General features: G+C 36.0%; 1 pseudogene; it reads left to right on the top strand.

Annotated features, from left to right (window-relative positions):
- LOC143655294 (thyroid transcription factor 1-associated protein 26-like) overlaps positions 1-6,943 on the top strand; it is a 67,853-nt pseudogene extending 60,910 nt beyond the window's left edge.
- The last annotated feature ends 17,000 nt before the right edge of the window (positions 6,944-23,943 follow it).

Below are 23,943 nucleotides of genomic sequence, written 5' to 3'. Positions count from 1 at the left end.
CCATTAATTAGTTCCCATCACTTCTATTTGTTTCCTTGCATTTAGATTCAACCTCTTTGTGTAGCCCTTCCTCCATCTCTGCTGTATTCTATAAAGTAACCTCTGAGATGACCATTTCCAGATTCATAATAGCAAAATCATACAGTATCTGCCCCTTTGCATCTGACTTATTTCATTCATAATTCTGTCCTCAAGGTTCATTCATGTTGTCATATGTTTCAGGACCTCATTTTGTCTTATTGCTGCTAATATACCTTCATATTTATATACACATTTTGTTTATCTGCTCATCTGTTGATGGGCACTTGGATTGTTTCCATCTTTTGGCAATTATGAACATTGCTGCTATGAAAATTGGTGTGCAAGTGCCTGTTCTTGCCACTGCCCTCAGCTCATTTGGGTATAGACTGAGTATTGGTATTGCTGGGCCATAGAACAACTCAGTATTTTTTTTTCTGAGAAATTGCCAAACTATCTTCCCAGAGGCTACACATTTATAAATTCCCTCTAACAGTGAATAAGTGTTCCAATTTCTCCACATCATCTCCAACATTTGTAGTTTCCTGTTTGTTTAGTAGCAGCCATTCTTATAGGTGTAAGGTGATATCTCATTGTCATCTTAATTTGCATTTCCCTTATAGCTAATGAAGATGAACATCTCTTCATGTGTTTTTTTGCCATCTGTATTTGCTCTTCAGAAAAACATCTGTTTATATCCTCTGCCAATTTTATAATTGTGTTGTTTGTTGTTTTGTTGTTGAGCTGTATAATTTCTTTATGAACACAGGATATCAAGCTTTTATCTGATATATGATTTCCAAATATTTTCTCTGAGTTTGCTCCCTCTTCACCTCTATGACAAAGCCCTTTGAGGCAGAGAGACTCTTGATCTTAAGGACTCCCCATTTATCTATTTATTCTTTCACTTGTGCTTTGGGGATAAAGTTTATGAAACTACCTCCTGTTACTAGAGCTTGAAGATGTTTCCCTGAATTTTCTTCTAGAAGTTTTGCATTTAGGTCTTTAGTCCATTTTGAATTAATTTTTGTATAGGGTGTAAGTTAGGGGTCCTTTTTCATTCTTTTGGCTATTGCTATTTAATTATCCCATACCCCTTTATTGAAAAGACTCCTCTGTCACAGGTCAGTGGATTTACAGAACTTATCAAAAATCAGTGGTCCATAGATTTAGTGGACTATCTCTATAACTCTTGATCCAATTCCACTGGTCAATGCTTTGTGCCAGTACCATGTTGTTTTGATCACTGTGGCTTTATGGTAAGCATTTAAGTCAGGAAATGATAGTCCTCCCACTTCACTATTCTTTTTTAGTATGTCTTTAGCTATTCTGGGTCTCTTTCCCTTCCAAATAAATTTGATAACCAGTTTTTCCTAGTCTTTTCCAAGTAGATTCTTGGGATTTTGATTGGTATTGCATTGAATCTGTAAATCAGTTTAGATAGAGTTGATATCTTAATGACGTTCATCCTTCTGGTCTATGAGCATGGGATGAAATTTCTGTCTATTTAGGAAATTTTTTATTTCTTTTAACTTTTTTTTGTAATTTTTTATGTTTAAGTCCTTAACATCCCTGGTTAGGCTTATTCCTAGATACTTGATTATTTAGTTGCTATTTTGAATGGAATTTTTTCCTTAATTGTCTCCTCAGGTTATTTCTTGTGTATAGAAACATTACTGATTTTTGTACATTAATTTTGTATCCCGAAATTTTGCTGATTTTGTTTATTAGCTCAAGTAACTTTGATGTAGATTTTTCAGGGTTTCCTAATATAGGATCATGTCATCTGTAAATAATGAATGTTTTCCTTCTTCCTTTCCTATTTGGATGGTTTTTATTTCTTTCTCCTATCTTATCACTCCATCATCAGTAAAGGATACTGGATTTTCTCAAATGCTTTTTCAACATCAATTGATATGATTGTGTGATTTTTTTCCCTTTTGATTTGTTAATGTGCTGTATTATGTTGATTGAGTTTTTTATGTTGAACTACCCTTGCATTCCTGCTATTAACCCCACTTGGTCGTGATGTATATTTCTTGTAATGTGATTCAGATTGCTTGTATTTTGTTAAGAATTTTTGCATCTATATTCATTAGGGAGATTGGTCTGTAGTTTTTCTTTCTTGTAGCATCTTTATCCAGGTTTGGTATTACAGTGATGTTAGCTTCATAAAATGTGTTAGGTAGCATTTCTTTTTCCTCAATTTTTTGGAAGAGTTTGAGCAGGATTGGCTTTGTTCTTTTTGGAATGTTTGATGAAATTCCCCTGTGAAGCTGTCTGGTCCTGGTCTTTTCCTTGTGGGAAGATTTTTGATGACTAATTGAATCTCTTTACTTGAAATTGGTTTACTGAGCTCTTCTATTATTTTTTCAAGTCACTATAGGTAGTTCATGTGCTTCTAGGAATTTGTCCATTTTGTCTAGTTTGTTGGAATATAGTTGTTCATATGTTATGATTTTTAAAAATTTCTTCAGGATCCATGGTGATGACCTCCTTTTCATTTCTGATTTTGTTAATTTGCATCCTCTCCCTTTTTTCTTTGTTAGTCTTGATAGGAGTCCATCAATTTTATCAATTTTCTCAAGAAACAACTTTTGGTTTTGTGGATTCTTTCCATTGTTTTGTTTTTTCCAGTTTGTTTATTTCTGCTTTAATCTTTGTTGTTTATCTTCTTTTATTTGCTTTTGGGGTTGTTTGCTGTTCTTTCTCTAAATTCTCCAGGTGAGCAGTTAGATCCTCAAGTTTTCTGTTTTTTGTTTTTTAATATAGGCATTTAGTGCAATAAATTTCCCTCTCTGCACTGCCTTTGCTGCTTCCCATAAGTTTTGATGTGTTGTATTCTCATAATCATTTGTCTCCTGATATTTATAGATTTTTCTATCAATTTCTTCCTTAACCAAATGATTATTTAAGGGTGTGTGGTTTAATCTCCATATATTTGTGAAAGCTCTGGTTCTTTCGTGATTATTTTCAGTTTCATTCTGTTGTGGTCAGAGGAAATGCTTTAGATAATTACAATCTTATTACATGTATAAAGACCAAATTTGTGTCTCAGCATATGATCTATCCTGAAGACTGTTCCATGTGCACTAAAGAAGAATGTGTGCTCTGCTGTTTTGGGATATAATGATCTATATGTGTCTGTTAGGTCTAATTCATATGTCCCATTTTTTAGTTTTTCTACTTCCTTGTTGATCCTCTGGTTGTTCTATGTGTAGTGAAGAGTGGTGTAGTCAATTCTTCCACTATTACCATTGAAACATCTATAACTCCCTACAGTTTTGCTATGTTGCCTCATGTACTTTGGAACTCCTTGATTGGAAACATAAACATTTATGATTGTTATTTCCTCTTGGTGGACTGTCTTTTTTTATTTTTAATATGTAGTTTCCTTCTTTGTCTCTCATGACGTCTTTACATTTGAAGTCTATTTTATCTGATATTAGTACAGCTATTCCTGCTTTGTTTTTGGTTACAGCTTGCATAGAAGATATTTTTCCATCCTTTCCCTTCAACCAATTGTGTCCTTGAATGTAAGATGTGTCTCTTATAAACAGCATATAGATGGATTATATTTTTAATCCATTCTACCAGTCAGTATCTTTTAATTGTTGAGTTTAGTCTGTTGTCAAAATAATTACTGTGAAAACATTCTTGAATCTGTCATCTTATTCTTTAGTTTTTATCCATCAGATCTATATATTCTTTCCCTTCTATTTTTATCCTTCAAGTTACCATTACTGGTATTCTTCAATTCTGTGCTCTCCTCCAGACCTTCCTCTCCTGTCTTTTTTTTCAGGTGATAGGACTCCCTTTAGTATTTCTTGTAGGGTAGGTCTCTTGTTGACTAGTTCTCACAAACTTTGTCTTTGAAGATTTTAATCACTCCCTCAATTTTGAAGTATAACTTGGCTGGATAAAGAATTCTTGGTTGAAAGCCTTTCTTATACAGCATCTTAAATATATCAAACCACTGCCTTCTTACCTCCATGATGCCTGTTGAGTAGTCTGAAATCAGTCTTATGCATTTTCTTTTGTATGTAGTAGATCACTTTTCTCGTGCTGCTTTCAGGAATTTCTGTTTCTCTTCAACATTCGACAGTTTGATTAATCTATGTTTTGGGGTAGGCCCATTCAGATTTATTCTATTTAGAATTTGTTAGACCTCTATGATTTGTATATTTATGTCTTTTGTAAGTTTTGGGAAGTTTCCCCTGATTATATCTTCAACTATCTTTCCCAGCCCTTTACTCTTCTCTTCTCTTTCTGGGACACTAGTGATTCTTATATTTGTGTGCCTTTTGTTGTCTATTATTTCCTAAGATCCAGTTCCATTTTTTCTATCTTTCTTGCCATTTGTTCTTTTTTCCACTTGCCATTTGTTCTTTTGTGCACTCTAGTTCAATTGTTCTGTCCTCTAGCTCACTTATTCTTCCTTATGCTTTTTCAAATGTGCTATTGTGTGTCTCTAGTATATTTCTATCTTGGTCTATTGTATCTTTCATTTCTGTGATATGTGCCATTTTTCTATTTAATTTTTTGAATTCTTTTTTATGCTCTCTAGTATATTCCTGATATACTTTATTTCTTTTTAAATACCCTTGAGTAGTTGTTTCATATTCTGTGTCCTCTCTGGACTTTTGATTTGATTGTTTGGTTAGACCATTTTTGTTTGGGTGTTCACATGCTTTGTGGTTTTCTGTTGTGTTTGGGGCATATGTTTATCTTAATAAGGTTAATTTGCAGGTTGATTTCCTTCACTCATCTAAAGTTTTGTATTTACTAGGTTTTGGACTGAAGGTTTCCTTTTGCACTTTGTTTGTCACTTATTCCCCACCAAACCAAGACCTGGATCTAATGTAGGAGATACAGTTCAACTTGAGAAGCTAGTAAAAGCTAGTCTGAGAGTGATGCCCTGATGAATCTCAGAGTGATTTGATCACTAGTGGAAAAGTATTTGCGAAGTCCCCTTCAGGGAATGGTGAGAATGGGGGAAAATTCAACCTCCCCAAGCTGAATTATTGATATTCTCACAAGCAGTGTGGACAACCAAAGCTATAGGCTGAGCCCAGTCTTGGGGTTTGTTCATATGAAACTTAACCCCACAAAGGATAGGTCAAGTCTACTTAAAATTTAGGCCTAAGAGTCACCCCCAAGAGAGCCTCTTCTGTTGCTCAGATATGGCCTCTCTCTCCAGCCAACACAACAAGCAAACTCACCACCCTCCCCCTGTCTATGTGGGAAATGACTCCCAGGAGTGCGGACCTTTCTGGCAACATGGGGCAGAATCTTAGAATGAGCATCAAGGGATTGAGAAAAACCCTAGAATGAGCTGAGACTCAGCATCAAGGGATTGAGAAAACCTTCTCAATCAAAAGGGGGAAGAGTGAAATGAAACAGTGTCAATTGCTGAGAGATTCCAAACAGAGTTGAGAGGTTATCCTGGAGGTTATTCTTATGCATTAAGTAGATATCACCTTGTTATTCAAGATATAATGGAGAGGCTGGAGGGAACTGCCTGAAAATGTAGAGCTGTGTTCCAGTAGCCATGTTTCTTGAGGATGATTATATAATAATATTGCTTTCACAATGTGATGTGTGATTGTGAAAACCTTGAGTCTGATGCTCCTTTTATCTACCTTGTCAACAGATGAGTAGAACATATGGAATAAAAATAAATAATAGCGGGAACAAATGTTAAAATAAATTTAGTTTGAAATGCTAGTGATAAATGAAAGGGAGGGGTAAAGGGTATGGTATGCATAATTTTTTATTTTCTTCTGTTTTCATTTTATTTCTTTTTCTGTTGTCTTTTTATTTCTTTTTCTGAATTGATGTAAATGTTCTAGGAAATGATCATGATGATGAATATGCAACTATGTGATGATATTTTGAATTACTGATTATATATGTAGAATGGAATGATCATATGTTAGGAGTGTTTGTGTTTCTTTGCTGTCATTTTTTTAATTTAAAAATGTAAAAAAAAGCTGGTCTGAGGTGTATGGGCACTTCAGTGGTAAAATGGTTGCCCAGAGACTCAAGCTCAATTCCCAACCCATGCACCCAAAAAAGATGAAAATAAAATAAAATATGAATATAATAAAAATATGAAACAGCAATAACAACAAAACACATCTCAACAGTTGTAGGCCCCAAAGTCAGAAGAAGACACCCCAAGATATATTGGGGATGACCTAAGACTGGTGCCCACCAAGGGAAATAAAATTTAAGAAAAAAATAAAAAATAAAATAAAAAAAATATATATATAAGAAAAAGTAATAATCAACAAAATGTAAATATATAAAATAAAGATAAACAAAATAACAATTCTACTAACAGAAATATTTAAATATTAAAAAAATATATTTTAAAAAAACAAGGGAAAAAGAAAAAATAATGTCTGAAAAAAAAATAAGAACCCGAGCAGTTAAGAGTTAGACTGCTTGCACTTACCACTTCTCAGCAGCAGGTGGTGCGCCTAGGCTCCTCCTCCTCAGGCCTGCCCCTCCCAGACTACAGCGGCTGCTGGAAGATGGGCATTCACGGAAGAGGCTGCTCCTGGACCACAGTGGTGGGACAGCTGGCCCTGACCCACGGGGTGAGGAGCTGATCAGTGCCCAGGGTATCAGCAACTTGCAGCACCCAGCACCTGGTGGGTCTGCCAGACATTGCACCTTTGGGGCCAGCTGTTACCGGCACTCAGTCAGGTAATTGCTTCCAGTGCCCAGCGGTCTGGCCTACCGCAGTGGACAATCAAGTCTGCCTCTGGAATCCCTGTGGATGCTGTCAGCTGCTGAGTTGCTCAGGGAGGTTTCCCCAGTCATCAGCTGGAACAGGCTGGAGCAGGGGGATGACCAGTTCCCTTTGATCCGCCCTTCCCCTCATGCTGCATCCTACCCTGGTGGGGATCACGGTTGATCGACCCACCCCACTCTCCCCGTCCTAATCCCCCCACTTCTCACCTCCCCCAAACTCCCTAGAGACCTTCTTTGTTTACTCACAACCCGGGACCACAGTCCTGTGCATTCTCTCCCCATCCTCTATCTTGGTCAACAGAGCAGGAGTGAACTTAATCCATTCTGCTCTGCCATCTTCCTGAAAGTCTTGTTGTCCACTCCTTTTTATCTCCCATTCCTAAAAGTATTTAGGCCACTTTAAATTTTCATACTTTATTATTTTAATCTCTACTCTAAAGAAAGTTGAAATTTTAAGTTTGTGATTACAGTCTTCCATATTTAAATGTATTATACTGATATTTTTAGTATTGTACCATGATAATTTACTATTTATACTAACATTTCTTCTTTAATATTAATTTGTGATACTGTTTAGTTGCTTATTTATGCTTTTGTATCTCTATGTTAATGTCACTGGCCACTGATAACCTGACTTCCTTTATCTTCCAGGAAAATGGTGTCTATACAATAGCAAAATTAATTTTACCAAGCAAGCAGAAAAATGCAGCAAAAACACATCTGTTACAGGTAATAAAATATTCATTGTTCTTCTTCATCAAGTTACTGAAATCTGAGGAAATTCTGATAATATAACTGATGATTTGTAGAATTTTCAGTTTAATGCTGGTCTCTATTGACTGTGGGATAAAAATATCTGCTAAGGGAGGTTCAGCTGACATGGAAATACATGGAAAAAATATAAAAAGCTTAACTTCCTTTATTTATGTGTAGGGGATTTAGGTGATTTTATTTATTTTTTTGTTTATAAGTCATTTCTATTTTTTTAAACATAAGTTGCTGTGTATCAGAAAAACGTTGAGGAAAATAATAAGCTGTCTTTAAGCATGAACCACAGCCACTAACATTTCTTTAACAAGCAGGCCTGTAAAATGAATCTTGACAGATGAGAATGGCTTGCCATGTGGATAAAGGAGTATGGGTGGAATATCAGTGACATCTGCTACAGGGCAGGGGAAAGGTCATTCCCTGCAGAGGGAATAATATCAGGAAAGTATGGAAGCCCAAGAATGTAGAGCTTTTTAGGAAAAGCTGGGCTGGGGTATGTGGTTGAGGGAAGGAGTTCCCCCTGGCAAGGAAAACTCAAAGAAAGATTGTGACACATCATGCAGCGTCCTAAGGTTTTTCTGAGGAGTGCATATCAGAGACCCAGTGCTCCCAATGAGGCAGGAAGGACAAAAATCAAATTTAAAGAATGCCTTGGCAGTAGTGCATTTCACCTTTTTTTGTGGGAGTCATTTGGAAAATAGAATAATCTAATCAGATCACCTGTAATCTGATTTAGGAGCTATCACTTGGTATAATGATCAAAACTTGCAGAAAATTTTTTCTTAAATATTTTTATTGCAAAATCTCCACACACATACAGTCCAACCATATCATGCAATCAGTGGCTCACAAGTCGTCACATAGTTGTGTATTCTTCACCATGATCATTTTTAGCATTACTCCAAAAAAAGAAATAGAAAGAAAAAAAGAAAACCTTATGCATCCTATACCGCTTACCCCTCCCTCTCATTGACCAACAGTATTTTAATCTACCCATTTTTTACTCTTTATTCCCCCTATTGTTTGTTTATTTTTTATCCTTATTTATTTATTTATTTATTTACTCAACTCTCCATACCCTTGCAGAAAATTTTGATGTCATCTTGTGTGCTGGCAGGCAGAGGGTTTTTTTTGAGAGCTACCAATGTGAACATACAGGGTGTGTCTTAGTTTCTTTAGTACACCACCAACGCATGACACTGTGCTGGAAAACAGATGAAGTCAAATTCAGCCTACAGATACATTTTTTAAGCTAGTAGAGTGTTTATAAATTCAAATTAGGATGGATTTTGAAGTACATGTACACTCTCCCTTTCTCACGTTTTCTCACCAGACTCCTTCACATAATTTTGTTTTCTGCGTAATCTTTCTGGGCAATTTTATTTGTGATCCTTATGTACTCAGATCAGTAATTTTATGAAATAATCCTGGATTCAATTTCAGGAGAACCCAGTCATCCCATTGGCAACTCTTTGTACAACTACAGGCTCTAGCTCTCTTTTTACCTTGGCACTGCAAAATAATGTTTATTTTTCTTAGTTGTAGTATCACAGGACTCTTTCTGAGTGTTCTAGGGAGTTATTGTAGATTGTTTTATTTGGGGAGTGCTTAAAACTCTTTACTCAAGAGACCAATTTATCAAGTTTGAGTCCAGTGTGCCTGTGGCTATTTTTAAATGTCATCATTTTTAGTGTTTATTTTCTCACAGAAGCCATATAAATTTGAGGCATGCAGAGCAGGCTAGAAACCATTGAGCTTCTGGAAATCTCTGGGCATTTGTTTTTCTCAGAACAGGAATTTTGTTTCTTGTCTCTGTTCTCATTTTGTGCATTCTAGAAAGGAATTAATTTAAGTACTGAGTGAAACAAGGCCAAGGTTCCTAGTGTTTTACAACATAAGCACTTTTTAAATATAAGAACTACTGCAGATACTGATGGTTTGGTTTTCAGTTTTAATCTTTAGTGCGAACATTTTCCAGCCACTTGCCAAAAAGCCTCTTAATATTTATTTCATAATAATTCTGCCCTGAGATTGTTTTAATTTGTTGAGTTCTACCATATAAGAATCAGGTACCTTTTTTGTTTTCTAGTGTTATTCTTTCAGAGCTTTGAGGTATCTCTTCAGTATGGAAAGAAACAGACCACTCTTTAAAAGGTACAGACTTAGGGAAATTTTAGTGACTGTAAACCATTAGATTCAACTATATTCACACGTCTGATTTAGATGCAAACAGTAAAAGAAGAACGTTGCAAAATGCAAAATATATGCTTTCAGATTTCTAAGAATCTACAGATATGACTGAGCTAAGTTAATGTATCTTACAACTGAAAATGGTGAGTGTTCTAGTTTGCTAGCTGCCGGAATGCAACACACCAGAGATGGATTGGCTTTAAATAAAACGGGATTTATTTTGTTGGTTCTTCAGAGGAAAGGCAGCTAACTTTCCACTGAGCTTCTTTCTTACGTGGAAGGCACAAGATGGTCTCTGCTGGTCTTCTCTCCAGGCCCCTGGGTTCCAACAACTTTCCTCGGGGTGACTTCTTTCTGCATCTCCAAAGGCCTGGGCTGAGCTGCTAGTGCTGAGATGAGGAATGATGAGTTGCTTAGCAGTGCTACATTGCAATCTCCCATTTAAGCACCAGCCAATTAAGTCAAACATCACTCATTGCAGCAGACACGCCTCCTAGCTGACTGCAGATGTAATTGGCAACAGATGAGGTTCACGCACCATTGGCTTATGTCCGCAGCAACAAGACTAGGTATGCTCACCTGGCCAAGTTAACAACTGAATCTAACTAACACAGTGAGGAAAGGGTAGAAATCACTATATCAGTATAACACTTCTTAATTACATATATCTGTCATGGAATTTAGTTTTTTTCTTTTTTTAACATTAGTATTTTAAATGGATGGCATCAAAATATGTGCCTATTTTTGTCCATCCAAAAAATTCAAAGTTGTTCTAATTATTTCCCTTTAATCAACAGAAAAAATAATACTTTTCTTGGATATCTTTTGATGGGGTAGGAGCTCACTTGAGGAGGACAAGGCTGGATGTTTGTGGGCCAGGAAGCCATGCTAGTGGGTGTGATGGAAAAAAATCACCATTTGGGAGGCAAACACTAGTTACCTCTGTGCATTAGTCTGCATGCTCTTTAACAGGGTGGGTTAGCCAAAATCATAGGCCTGATTTCTTACTAGAATTTTATTGGTAAAGCAGATTCAAAATAAAGCCTCGAGTTAATATAGCATCTTTTGTTCAGGAGTAATTTTTGTTATTGCTTCATTTCTATACAATGCTTGAATTAGGGGAAGAAAAATGAAGTAAAATTTTTCACTATAACCTTTCATTTCAAGGCCCTAAACCATCCATTTTAGTGGACTTAAGCCATTTTAATAAGCTCTTGAAACCATTACCTTGGAAATGAAGCATAAATCTCTCCATGAGTTTTCCTTATCCCTCTAAAACTGTAAGTATAGTGTATTTTTGTTAGATAGGTTGGCATTATTGCCCCCACTTTGTTGATAACCTAACGAAGTCATGTTTGTTTCATAGAATTAATCTGTCACTGATCTAGATCCAAAGCGGGAGTAACAGCCAACAGTTTCCAACTCCTACTTTAAATGTATGGTGTATGTATTTTTTGTGTAGACTTTTCCCCACTGACCTGTTTGAGATCTTCATTGATATGGGACATTATGTTTGAGATATCAGTGCTTATGAAGACCTGGTGTCAAAGCTAAATGTATTAGTGGTAAGGTCCGTTTTAAGTATTTTGGCAGGCTGACATGTCCTGGATGAAATTTATGTGGCAACCCATTTCCTTTGTATGTTTTGATTAGGAGGATAAACTGAAGCAAATCTCTGAAAATACTGAAAGCATTAATCAGAATAAACCTCCTTCAAAATATATAGGCAACTATGCGATTTTGGACCATCTTGGAATTGGAGCTTTTGGCTGTGTGTACAAGATGACTTTCCTCTTCAGGAGACAATTCCCAAACAAACTGGACATTGCACTTTCACACCTCCACTCAGCTGGATCGAGCCCTACTCATTGAAAATAGTGAACAAACAGATATAAAAATTTGAATGATTATTTTGTCCATCAGCTAGCTATGCTGATAATGTGTTAGCTCTCAGTTCTAGAAATTGGCTACTCACCTTTTGAAGACAAAAGTTTTCATTAGTTTCTCACTAAGGATGGTAAGAATGGCTTATCTCAATGCATGCCACACTCTCTAAATTTATACCAGGGTTTCTGTATTTGCCTAATAAAATCCTTTTAAATATGGCAGACTGATCCAGGAGACTCCAACCTTTTGAGCTAAGCTTAGTATAAATATATCTACAATTTAAAATTCTGTAACTTCTTTAGAAGAGTTGATTAATCATGCCACAGTTCATCTCTTTCTTCCCCTTTCTACCCTTGCTCCATTCTTATTTTTTTCCTCCTTTTTGTCTTCCCTGTCTTCCTTATCCTAGGTTAGAGAGCATAGTGGTCAAAATCTTTTAGCAATGGAAGAAGTCAATCTACATAATCCAGAATTTGGGAAGGATAAAAAAGATCGAGACAGCAGTGTAAAGAATATTGTTTCTGAATTAATGATAATTAAAGAGCAGGTAAATGTTTTTTTTTAATTTATGATGTTTTCCTTAAATAAATGTCATCAAAAGAAAGTAGAGCTTTTTGTGCTGCCTTTGTCTGTGCTTTTTTGGTTACTGGATCCTTTTGAAACAAGGCATTGAAGTGATTCTTTTTTAGCCAGCTTTTCTCCTAAGGTTTGATGATCATAAAAATGCATTCTGGAGTTTATATCAGGGCCATGGGTACAAATTGACTGGATTTTCAGCACAAAGGGTCATATATGAGATATCCTTCTCTTTTCATTGACAGCATATCGATTCTCATTACATTGTAGAACATGCATAAGAATATGACTAGGCGTTCCTTCACTTTTCTCAAGTGGAACTAAGCTGTTAACTCAAATATGGCTTATTATGGATTTTCAAGATAGGTTATTATTTATTGGTTGAGTGAAGACGCATGAGCAGAATATTCTGACATAATGCCATTACTATTATTATGGACGTTTGTTTGGGGAGAAAGAATAAATGGGTCAGAGGAGAAATGGGCCTTCTTTTTTTTTCACAAGGGCAGGCACTGGGAATTGAACCTGAGTCACTGTCACCTGCCCCCATCGTGGCCTTCCCAAGACATTTTTTTATGATCCAAGAACACATTGATTTCTTTTTTTTAGCTTTTTTTATGTTTCCATTTGTTACAAATGCTGTTCATTTATAAGTCCTGTGGAGAGCTATCAGCTTCATGGCTCTTTATTCTCTGCTAGTCAAATTTGCACAGCACCTGTGCTGGAAGCAAAGAATACCTTAAATATGATGGTCTCTATTCATTGAAATCTGTAGCTCTACTCCAATTTAAAATTTTCTACTCCTAAGTTAGAACATTAACATTAATAACTTATTTTATGGTTAACCTTTATGTATTAATAGATTATATTTAAAAATAAGTTATTATTTTCTCATATTTAAGATAACTTAGCTTTCAACAGTGAACTGTTTTACTATAGCACAAGGCAAAAATGTGGCTTTTGACTTAAGCTGAATAAGTGTCTTCATTTGAACCAAAATCTGGATACTGTCCTGGCCAATGAGCTAGGTCCAAAACATGGCTCTGATTGCCTACCTGGTCCCATATTGTTTAAAATATACTAGACACTTGCTAGTTGATGAGGTAGGCTGTTTGTTTTAGCACATTTAATAAGGAAAGTGTATTAGGGTGGGGCCATATATAAGAGGCATGTACTTGGACTTTGAGGTAACTCACAATTGAACATCTGCTGCCTCAGTAAAGGATTGAACCAAAGGAAAGGATAATGATATTGGACAAGGTAATGGCAGAGACAAGCAACAGGAATGGGATGAGAGTGAGAGTTTATTTGTTAAATTTAAGAGTATACTGCTGTAACAGAGACTTCAAAAGATAGTGGCTTGGGGGTGTGAGGGTAAATCAGTGGTAGAATTCTCATTTGTTGTGAGGGAGACCCAGGTTCAATTTCCAGCCCATGCACTTCCCCCAAAACAAACAAACCAAGAAACCAACAAAAGCAAACAAAAATTCAACAAATGGTGCTGCAATAATGGAATACTCATATGGAAAAAGAATGAAATATGACCCCTGCCATACAGCTTATAGATAAGGAAGCAAGCATACAGCTTAAGGAAGAGGGCTCACAATATACTAGGATAAGGAAAGTGGAAGTTGTCTCTCTCATATAACAGTCCCAAAGTGAGTAGACCATTTAGGTAGACTTTGCTTCACACACTCATTCAGGGATGCAGGTTTTTTCCTCTTCTTCCTCTGCCATCTTCTAAAGCAATTATCTTCACTGCACAACTGAAATTCCCAGAAGCACATTCACATCCAAGGTGGGGGGAGAGGAAGAGCCTCTAATACTTAGGACTTAGACACAGGACTACACTTGGTTTCCACTCACATTCTGTTGGTGAGAACTGAGTGATAGGCCCACTCCTGGATATAAGAGAGGCTGGGAAATGTCATCTTTAGGAGGTGAGGCTTGTCCAGCTTCAGCTCCATTGTGGTAGAGCAGTGGGAGAGTAGGTTTTGGTAAACAGGTAGAAGTGTTCCCCACAAAAGGTCAACAAGAAACAAAAATAAGAGAGGTAAGCCATTTATAGGTATAGTGGTAACTTGTCTGAAATAAAATAAATTTCAATTTTCCTAGAAATTCAAACTAGAAATAACTGTAAAAATTTTAATGCTCTTGTAGAATATGACCTTTTTTTTAAAAAGTAGAATTTTCTAGCCACATCCTTCAAGTAAACTATTATTATGATTTAAACTGAGTTAATTCAGATTATTTCAGTTTCATACTAACAATTTTGGAGAACCCAGGAAGTTTGGGTAAATAGACACAAATCAATGTATATGAATATATAGGTGCATAGGGGGATTAAAAACAAAGAATATATGAAATCAATGTAAATTATTTTAGTTTTCCTCTCTATACCATCTGTGGCATTAGAGTATAGAATGTTAAATAAATTCTAAGGTTCTTTCTAGTTCTACAGTTCTCTGTTTCAGTTAAATTAGGTGATGAAACAGTCAGTTTTCAATTCTGGTTGATAAGGCTATTTAGGAGATTGCTATTTTCACATCACTTTTGTAAGTAAGAAAAAGTTCTGAAAAATCTCAATTAGATAGTATCTTGAAATTCTGTTTTACAAGCTTTTTTTTTTCAAATATGAAGTACCACTAAATAAATAGTCTGTTAAATAATGTTTTGGTATTTTTAAATAATGTAATGTTTATTTCTTTTTTCTTGTAGCTATATCATCCCAATGTTGTATGCTACTACAAAGCATTTCTGGAAAGTAAGTGAATTTTCATTGATATTTCCTACTTAGGAGAAGTATCTTAGTTACTCAATATGTTTTTATATTAGAATGTTACTAAAAAGCTTAATAAACTATTTTAACTTTTTTTTTTAATATTTGGACTACCTTATGCCTCATTTCTTTGAACAGTGAAACAATGATTTAATCAATGACCTGCAAATAGTCACAAAATACTGAGATCACCATATGAAAGACACTAAACAAATAAAAACCAAAATAGCTATTAAAGTTATTTTCATTAAAAATAAGAATCAAGAGAAAACAAAATTAAGGAAGGTGATTTTTTTAAAAGTTATTTTGTTGAATCGGATTACGTTTTCCACGCCCCAAATAAATTGGATGAGATTTATTTTACCTAAAGTTCATGTAAATGCCACAAGATGGCGCTGGTGTCTTGAATGATTCTACGGGCAGGTAAGGCAGGCTCTTTCTCGCAGGGACTGAGTCAAAAACGCTGAGATAAAGCCAAACTCGGTTACTTGTTTAAAACCAGCAAACTTCAATAACATACGTCTTTATAAACCTTAATGATCTGTGTCACGTATGAAATTTCAAAACAAAATATATTTAATGAATGATTTAGAGAAATATGAAGCAATAATTGGGGCTTCCTCTTTCCTCCTCATAAATGTTATTGCCATTCAAGAAAAACTTTTGTGTTCTTTGGTCTTTGTTAGGTGATTTGATCCATTTTCCTTCCCCCAGGGGAGTTGGTCAGATTTAATGCTGAAACTCTCCAGGAGTAAATCCTGCCCATTTGGCCATTTGCTCTTGATAGTAGAATAATTACCCTTCTCTTAGTGCATATCCCATCAGAAAGAGATCAATATTGCACAACCAACAGAGAATGGCATGGATCAGTGTGCACGGACATAAAAGGCTGTTGGATGAAAAAAGTATAAATTTCTGATCAAGTATAGCATGATTGCATTTTTAAAAATATTGTGTATGTAAATGCATATCATTAAAAGAAAAACTTTTCATTACTTTAGGATCTCATAGCTTTATCGAGTGATTCATGGATCAGGTAGCATTCCATTCAGAAAGTAGAAGGGAGCGCCACTGAGGGAGTGGGAAATGGGAAGCTCATATAGGGCAAAAGCAGAGGCAAGCAAGGAAATATTCTGATTAGCTGATGTTAAATTTCCATTTTACATAGGGTGGTCTTACAGAATGGGGAACAGAATGGTTAGTATGATATGTCCAATAGGGTAAACCATCTTTCTTAGACCAAACTGGTTTATCACCAGGCCTTGCTTATCAGCAGTTCTGCAGGGTGTTTTCCATTGTTCCATTTTCTTGGAAAGCCCCTGCAAGTCAATTGTTTTTGTCTTTTGGAAGATTCTTTCTTAGGAAAGGTTCCTTCCGGCAATGTCCAATGCAGGCTGCCATTGTATTTTAGTTAATAACATGCATATTTTATCTAAATCCAAAAAATCAGAGAGAATGCATGTCACATACCGTTGTTAAGAATTAGGTATTGGTTTTAAAGGAGGAAGTGAAATCTACTTCTTTGTCTTCTGGCATTTGAGGCAAATAGACAAAAACAATCAGTTATGAGATTCCTAGTATCCATAAAATTAACCAGGTGAAAGCTGTCTTTGCTCTTGAGGTGTATAACAAGTTTCTATCATGGGGTGGGGTGAGGTCTTCACCTGTCATTGTAGTACTGTTGCATAATTCCAATAAACAATTCTGTACAGTATTCTAGAGACTCCAAAACAATGCAGTACTTAACATGATATAAGGATAAATTTTTGACTTCTGAGAGGAAAGATGGGTTAATGTTATTTTGGGAATCTTCCATGATTTGGGATTATTTGCTTATTCTCTTTGCAACCTTCCAACCATTCTACATTCTGGTGTACCTAGAAAATGGTACTTTATTTCCCAGAGTAAATTTTTGCTAAGCGGTTACTCTAGCTAGAAGCAATTGTCCCTGGGCTTCAGTTGCCCTAAGGCCCCTTTACTCCATACCCTCCAAGCCTGAGCTGCTCCATAGTGTGCACATCTTGAATTCCTTATGTGCTGTGTCTCCCTTTGGGAGACTTGGATTATAATTTGTTTTTTCAAGATGTGTGTATTAAATTTGAGTTTCTGTTACCTTTTTGTGTTCTTTTATATAGATGACAGGTTATATATAGTTATGGAGTTTATAGAGGGGGTCCCTCTTGGAAAGCATTTCAGTTCTTCGAAGGAAAACAACACCATTTTGCTGAAAAGAGACTATGGAAAATATTTATACCAGAGTATGCTTTAAAAAAATCTTCATTAAATTTTTTCTATAAAACAGTAAACTCCTGAGCTGATTTGTTAGAGACATGTGTAGTAGTCACCATTGCTTATGCATGTATGGGGAAATAAAATTCATTTATTAATTTCCTGTTTCAAGCTGTGCTTAGCTCTTTGGTATCTACACAAGGAAAAGAGGATTGTCCATAGAGATATGATGCCAAACAACATTATGTTGGGGGATAAGGACAAGGTAAAGGTAAGTATGAAAATCTTAACATTTTTAACTGAAGAATTTCTGATTATTATTCTTGATGAGCTCTGTCTGATAGAACTTCATGTCTGGATGGAAGTATTCTTGAGATCTGTACCATTCAGTATGGTAGCCACGTGTCACAGGTGGCTATCAGGCACTGGAAATGTGGCTAAGTGCAACTGAGGAATTGAATTTTTAACTTTATTTAATTTTAATCAATTTAAATAGTAGCCATGCATGGTTAGTGGCTACCATATTAGACTGTGACTAGTATAGTTCTAAATGATTGAATTAAACTTTGCCCATAGGAGAGAGTAAAGTACTCTTAGGATACTTGAGCATTTAAACCCCATATCAATGGGTTCCAGGATTTTCCTTCCATAGAACACTACCTCATCAATAAAAGCTTTTATAACCACCATGTGAGCACATAGTTTTGAATTGTTTTACCATAGCCTGGTGTGTCTTATGGGCGACAAATGTACACGTTGAGAGGTAAATAAAATCCCTGCCATTTATGTACATCAACAAATTGTTTTTATCACAATATTTTCATCTGTAGCAAGTAAGCCTAAGAATGTATGAAATGTTCAAATGATTCCCTGCCCTGCCTCCCCACTGTTGTCTAATTCTTAATTGTAATTTAAATTAAAGATTAGTTTTTGACTTAGAGTTATATATACACTCTTACCTATCCTTTACTCATACACTTTTGAACACTGTGTTCCTCTCATGGGCTATTAATGACTTACTGGTAACAAGTAGGGAGACACATCCTTAAATCAGTGGTTTCTGATTAGTTTTAAACATAGCATCCTATTAGTAAAAATTTTTTTGAGGCTACACAGCCAATATATATATGCTTATTTATAATTTGATATGTATATCACTGTATTGGATAGTGCATAAAGTCTATAGAAATAAAATATAATATTATGTATTGAAATGGAGGTTTTATCATTTTTTCCTGTCTCCCAGTGGATTGCCCTGGGTACCCATCTTTGGAGACCACTGCCCTAAATGTCATTGATGTGAAAGACATACAATGACATCTAAAGCAGAATCTCTTCTTTTAGGAAAATCTAATTTCCTGTGAAATCCATTCCGCATGTACATATTCACCATAACCATGCCTGCAGTAATAGCCATCAGTTTTATAGTTCAGATATTTACAAGTAGAACATCCTATATTAGTTTTTAAAAAGCAACAACAGAAACTCCGTAGATAACCTTCAATTAAAAATGTTTGGAAATGTTTCTAAGCCATAGCTTTGTGAAATAAAAAATAAGGCCAAATAATTGTGACTTTTCATCTTGGACACTTATTTGATGAGTCATTTTGCTTACTGTAAGCTTTCTACACTCTCTTTTAATTGTACTTGTGTTTCCTTAAGAATTTTTGCTGTGTATCTACATATGTACACTGGTCAATTTGTAAGTTAATAAGGGTTATTAAAAATTATGTATGTGTGCCAGTTTGAAGCTATTATGTACCCCAGAAAAGCCATGTTTTACTCCTGATCCAATATTGTGGGGGCAGTCATTTCTTTTAATTCTGATTCATTACAATAGGGTGGAAGTTTTTATTAGACTATCTGCATGGGCATGTGACATGCCCAATTGTGGGTATGGCCTTTTGATTCAATGGAGATATCACTCCACTCATTCAAGATGGGTCTTGATTAGTTTACTAGAGTCCTTTAAAATGGGAAACATTTTGGAGAAACCTTAGAAATGATAGATGCTTAGAGATGCAGATGCTTGGAGAGCAGAAGTGACAGAGCCCACAGAACCAGAGAAACCTTTGGAGATGAAGAAAGAAAATGCCCTAAGGGAAGCTGTTTGAAACCAGAAGTCAAAGACCCCAGCAGATGCCAGCCACTTGCCTTCCTAGCTGACAGAGGTTTTCTGGATCCATTGGCCTTTCTTGAATTAAGGTATCTTTCCATGGATGCCTTAGTTTGTACCTCTTTTTAAGGTTTAGAACTGTAAACTTGTACCATATTAAATTCCCTTTTCAGAAGCTGTTCAATTTCTGGCATACTACTTTCCAGCAGCTTAACAAACTAAAACAGATTTTGGTATAGGAAAGTGGGATGCTGGTGCTGTTTGCAAATACCAGACATGTCAGAACAGCTTTTTAAATGGATAAGAGGAATATTCTGGAAGAGTTGTGAGGACCTTGATAGAGAAGGCCTAGAATGCTTTGAAGAGACCGTTGATAGAAATGTGGACTCTAAAGATACCTATGATGAGGCTTTAGACAGAAATGATGTATGTGTCATTGCAAACTGGGAGGAAGGCATTCTTCGTGGATGGAAAACAGAATTTGAGAGTGATATACTAGGATATTTACCAGAAGAAATTTCCAAGCTAAATGCAGAAGATTCAGTCTGGCTGCTCCTTGCTGTTTATATTAAAATGCAAAAGTAAAGAGATAAGTTGAGAACTGAACTCTTGCATACAAAGAAAGCAGAAATTAGTGGTCTGGAACTTCTGGGCTTCAAGAAAGTGAGAGCCCAGTAAATAGGATCCCACAGAAGGATTTAACTAAACATGGAAGCAGTCAGCCATTACAGGACAAGCAAGGATTGGAGTTGGAGTTATTCAGAAAAAAATTTGTGGAAAGTTCAATTGTCTGATGGTTATGATCCCTGCATACTGCATAAGAAATCAACAAGAGTGCTGTGGTATAACAGAACTCTGTATAAACAGAACCAGTGTAAGCCTGGACTAAAAGGGACAGAAAAGGGACAAACTGAAGGAAAAATATTTTCAGAGACAAACCATAGAACCTAAGGTCTGGAGCCAGGAAACCTCAGGCTAGGAGACCGGACCCATCCATATATGTTCAGAGGGTGAGTTTGCCCCAGGAGCAGAGGGTGTGCTATCCACCTTGTTGCTTAGGAAGAGTTGTGCTGCCCAGGCACATAATGCATGGGACATTTATAGAATATAATGCCCTAGGTGTTCTTTAGGATTGTCTGATATGGTTTTGGTTGGGGGTTGGAAAGTTATGACTGGTGGCAATGAAGCTTGCATAAAAGAGACGTCCAGAGTAGCTCCTACACTATTTGAACTCTCTCTGTCATTAGTTGCACTTGTTTTCCTACTTTTGGTCAGGATGGCATTGATCTCACAGTTCCAGGGCCAGACTCATCCCTGGGAGTCATCTTCTACAGCACCAGGGAGACTTTCACCCTTGGATGTCATGTCCCACATGGGGAAAGCCATGATTTCACTTTAAGAGTTGGGCTTAGAGAGAGTGTGGCCACATCTGAGGAATAGAAGAGTCCCTCCACAAGTAACTCTTAAGCATACCTATAGGTAGGCTAAGCTTCTCCACTACATACATAAACTTTACAAGAGTAAGCCACAAGATCAAGGGCTTGGTTTTTCTGATTGGCATGTCTCTAATGTTTGACACAGTGTCAGTGGTTTCCCCAATGCTAAAGTTTAATAGTTCCACATTTTGCTCCCATCCCTCAAGAGATTTTACCTACTTTTGATTATCTGCTTAATGTAGTCTAAGATGTATCCAAACATTACATTAATCTATACAAGAATAAAGACCCTTATTCTTATTCTGGGCTCACTTTGCTTCAATTGTTTAAGTGAGCTATCCAGACAGGTTGAGCGAAATTATATGCTACAGAAAATTTAGATTCCAGAAAAAATAAACCTTTCTTCCTTTGGTCTCAAAGACTAGCTGTGAGACAATGTCTTTCTTACCCCTGTGTTCTGAATTACATTAATCCCAAACTGATTGGCTTCATCCTTATTCCTAAATACCAGGTTATACATATATAACACAGCCTCTCAAAATTCAGAAATATTAATTACCACTCCATACTAAATATGTCTGCTATAAGACCTTACAATCTAAGCCTTGTTTTATAATAAGCATTTTCTAAAGGAGACCATAAAATAATGGTTCCTCATTTCTGGCTTATTTTGCCTAACCAAATATCCCTCAGTCTCATTCACATTGTTGCATGCCTCATGACTTCATTCCATTTTGTTGCTGCACAATATTCCACCATAAATATACACCATCATTCACCAATCTACTTCTCAGTCAATGGATCCTTCAGCCACCAGCATTCATTAGGCACCATGTATAATGCCCAAAGTCCACAGTTCAACAACACTCTCAATTTTAGATAGTTTCATTGTTCCCCAAAAAAGATAACCAATAAACACATCCTCACCAAATAGGAGATCTAAACCTCCCTATAACTCTTGTCACTCCCACTAGTACCAGCAGTACCAGTTGTGGTACTGCTGATATTTGCCTGTTAAACACAGTCCATAGCATATAATAACAGTTTCCCCCCTGTACTCTGGATTTAAACACTCTTTGTACATGAATCAAACCTTCAAATTAGTCTATACAACCTCTTTCAATCATGTTCACCTTCAATATACTTATAGATCCACTAGAGAAGTAGGCATAGAGAACTGCCTTCACTTCTATTTATTCCCTCATTATACAACCTCATTAGTTAATCCTTTCACCCAACTCTAGCTTCCATGTATCTCTCTGACCCCTGTATTCTGTATTATAAGCCTCCCATTTTACCTTTACCATGGTCATAAAAGTGGAGTCATACAGTATCTATCCTTTTGTCTTTGGCTTATTTCACTCAGCATTATGTCCTCAAGGCTCATTCATCTTGTCATGTGCTTCAGAACATCATTTCATCTTATTGCTTCATAATATTCCATCATATCTCTATACCACATTTTGATAATCCACTCTTATGTGGGTGGGTATTTGTATTGTTTGCATCTTTTAGCAATTGTGAATAATGCTGCTATGAACATTGGTGTGCAAAGGTCTGTTGGTGTCACTGCTTTCAGCTCTTCTGGGTATATATCAAGTTGTGCTATTGCTGAGTTATAGGGCAACTGGATGTTTAATTTCCTAAGAAACTGCCAAACTGTGTTCTATAGCAGCTGTACCATTATGTATGCCCAACAGCCATGCTTTAGTGTCCCAATTTCTCCACATCCTCTCCAACATTTGTAGCTGCCTGTATGTTTAAGAGCAATCATTCTGATAGGTGTGAGGTGGCATCTCCTTGTAATCTTGATCTGTATTTCCCTTATGGCTAATGAAAATGAGCATCTCTTCACGTACTTTTTAAAATTTTTTTGGTATGGACAGTCTCTGGAAATCGAACTTGGGTCTGTAGCATGGCAGGTAAGAATTCTTTTCATGTGCTTTTGAGCCATCTGTGTTTGCTCTTCATAAAAATGCTTATTCATATCTTTAGCCCATTTTATAATTGAGTTGTTTGTTCTTTTAATGCTGTGTTGTATTATTTCCATATGTGTACAGGATATCAAGCCTTTGTCTGATGTGTGACTTCCAAATATTTTCTACAATTGATTTGCCTGTTTTCATAACTTTTTCAACAAAGTCTTTTGAGGTGCAGAGTCATTTGATTTTGAGGAGTTCCCATTTATATATTTTTTCTTGTGTTGCTTGTGCTTTGGGTGTAAAGTTTAGGAAGCTATATCCTATTACTAGGCCTTGAAAGTGTTTCCTTACATTTTCTCCTGGAAGCTTTTTTTTTCACCTATTTCTTATATTTAGGTGTTTGATCTGCTTTGAACTAATTTTTGTATGGGGTGTAAAGGGTCCTCTTCTATTCTTTTGCCTATTGATATCCAGTTCTCACATGCCCATTTATTGAAAAGAATATTTGGTCTAAATATAGTGGATTTGGAGGCCTCATCAAAAATCAAGCTGACCATAGATTTGCTGGTCTATTTCTGTACTCTCGATTTAATTCCATTGGTCAATACTTCTATCTTTGTGCCAGTACCATGCTCTTGTGACTCCTGTAGCTTTATAATAGGGTTTAAAGTCAGGAAGTGTTTATCCTCCAACTTTGTTCCTTTTTTTGGATGCTTTTGGCTATTTGGTGTCTCTTTGCCTTCCTGATGAATTTGGTAAGTAGCTTTTCCAAGTCTTCAAAGTAGGTTGTTGGAATTTTGATTAGTACTGCATTGAAACTGTAAATCAATTTGGGTAGAATTACATCTTAACTCTATTTCATCTTCCTATGCATGAGCAGGGAATGTCTTTACAACTATTTAGATTTACTTTGACTTCTTTTAGCAATGATATGTTTTTTTCTGTGTACAAAACCTTTACTTTCTGGGTTAAGTTCATACCTAGGTACTTGATCCTTTTAGTTGCTATTTTGAATGCAATTTTTTCCTTAACTGACTCCTCAGGTCATTGTTTGTATATAAAAATGTTATTTATTTTTACACATCAGTTTTATGTCCAAGAACTTGTGAATTTGTTTATTAGCTCAAGTAGTTTTGTATACATATCCCAGGAGTTTCCAAATATACTATCATGTCATCTGCATATAATGAAAGTTTTATTTCTTCCTTTCCAATTTGGATTCCTTTTATTTATCTATCCTGACTGATTACTATTGCTAGA

Source organism: Tamandua tetradactyla, chromosome 14 (assembly GCF_023851605.1).
Source record: "Tamandua tetradactyla isolate mTamTet1 chromosome 14, mTamTet1.pri, whole genome shotgun sequence".
In the NCBI taxonomy this organism is placed as follows: Eukaryota; Metazoa; Chordata; class Mammalia; order Pilosa; family Myrmecophagidae; genus Tamandua; species Tamandua tetradactyla.
This window is presented reverse-complemented; position numbering and strand designations above follow the sequence as displayed.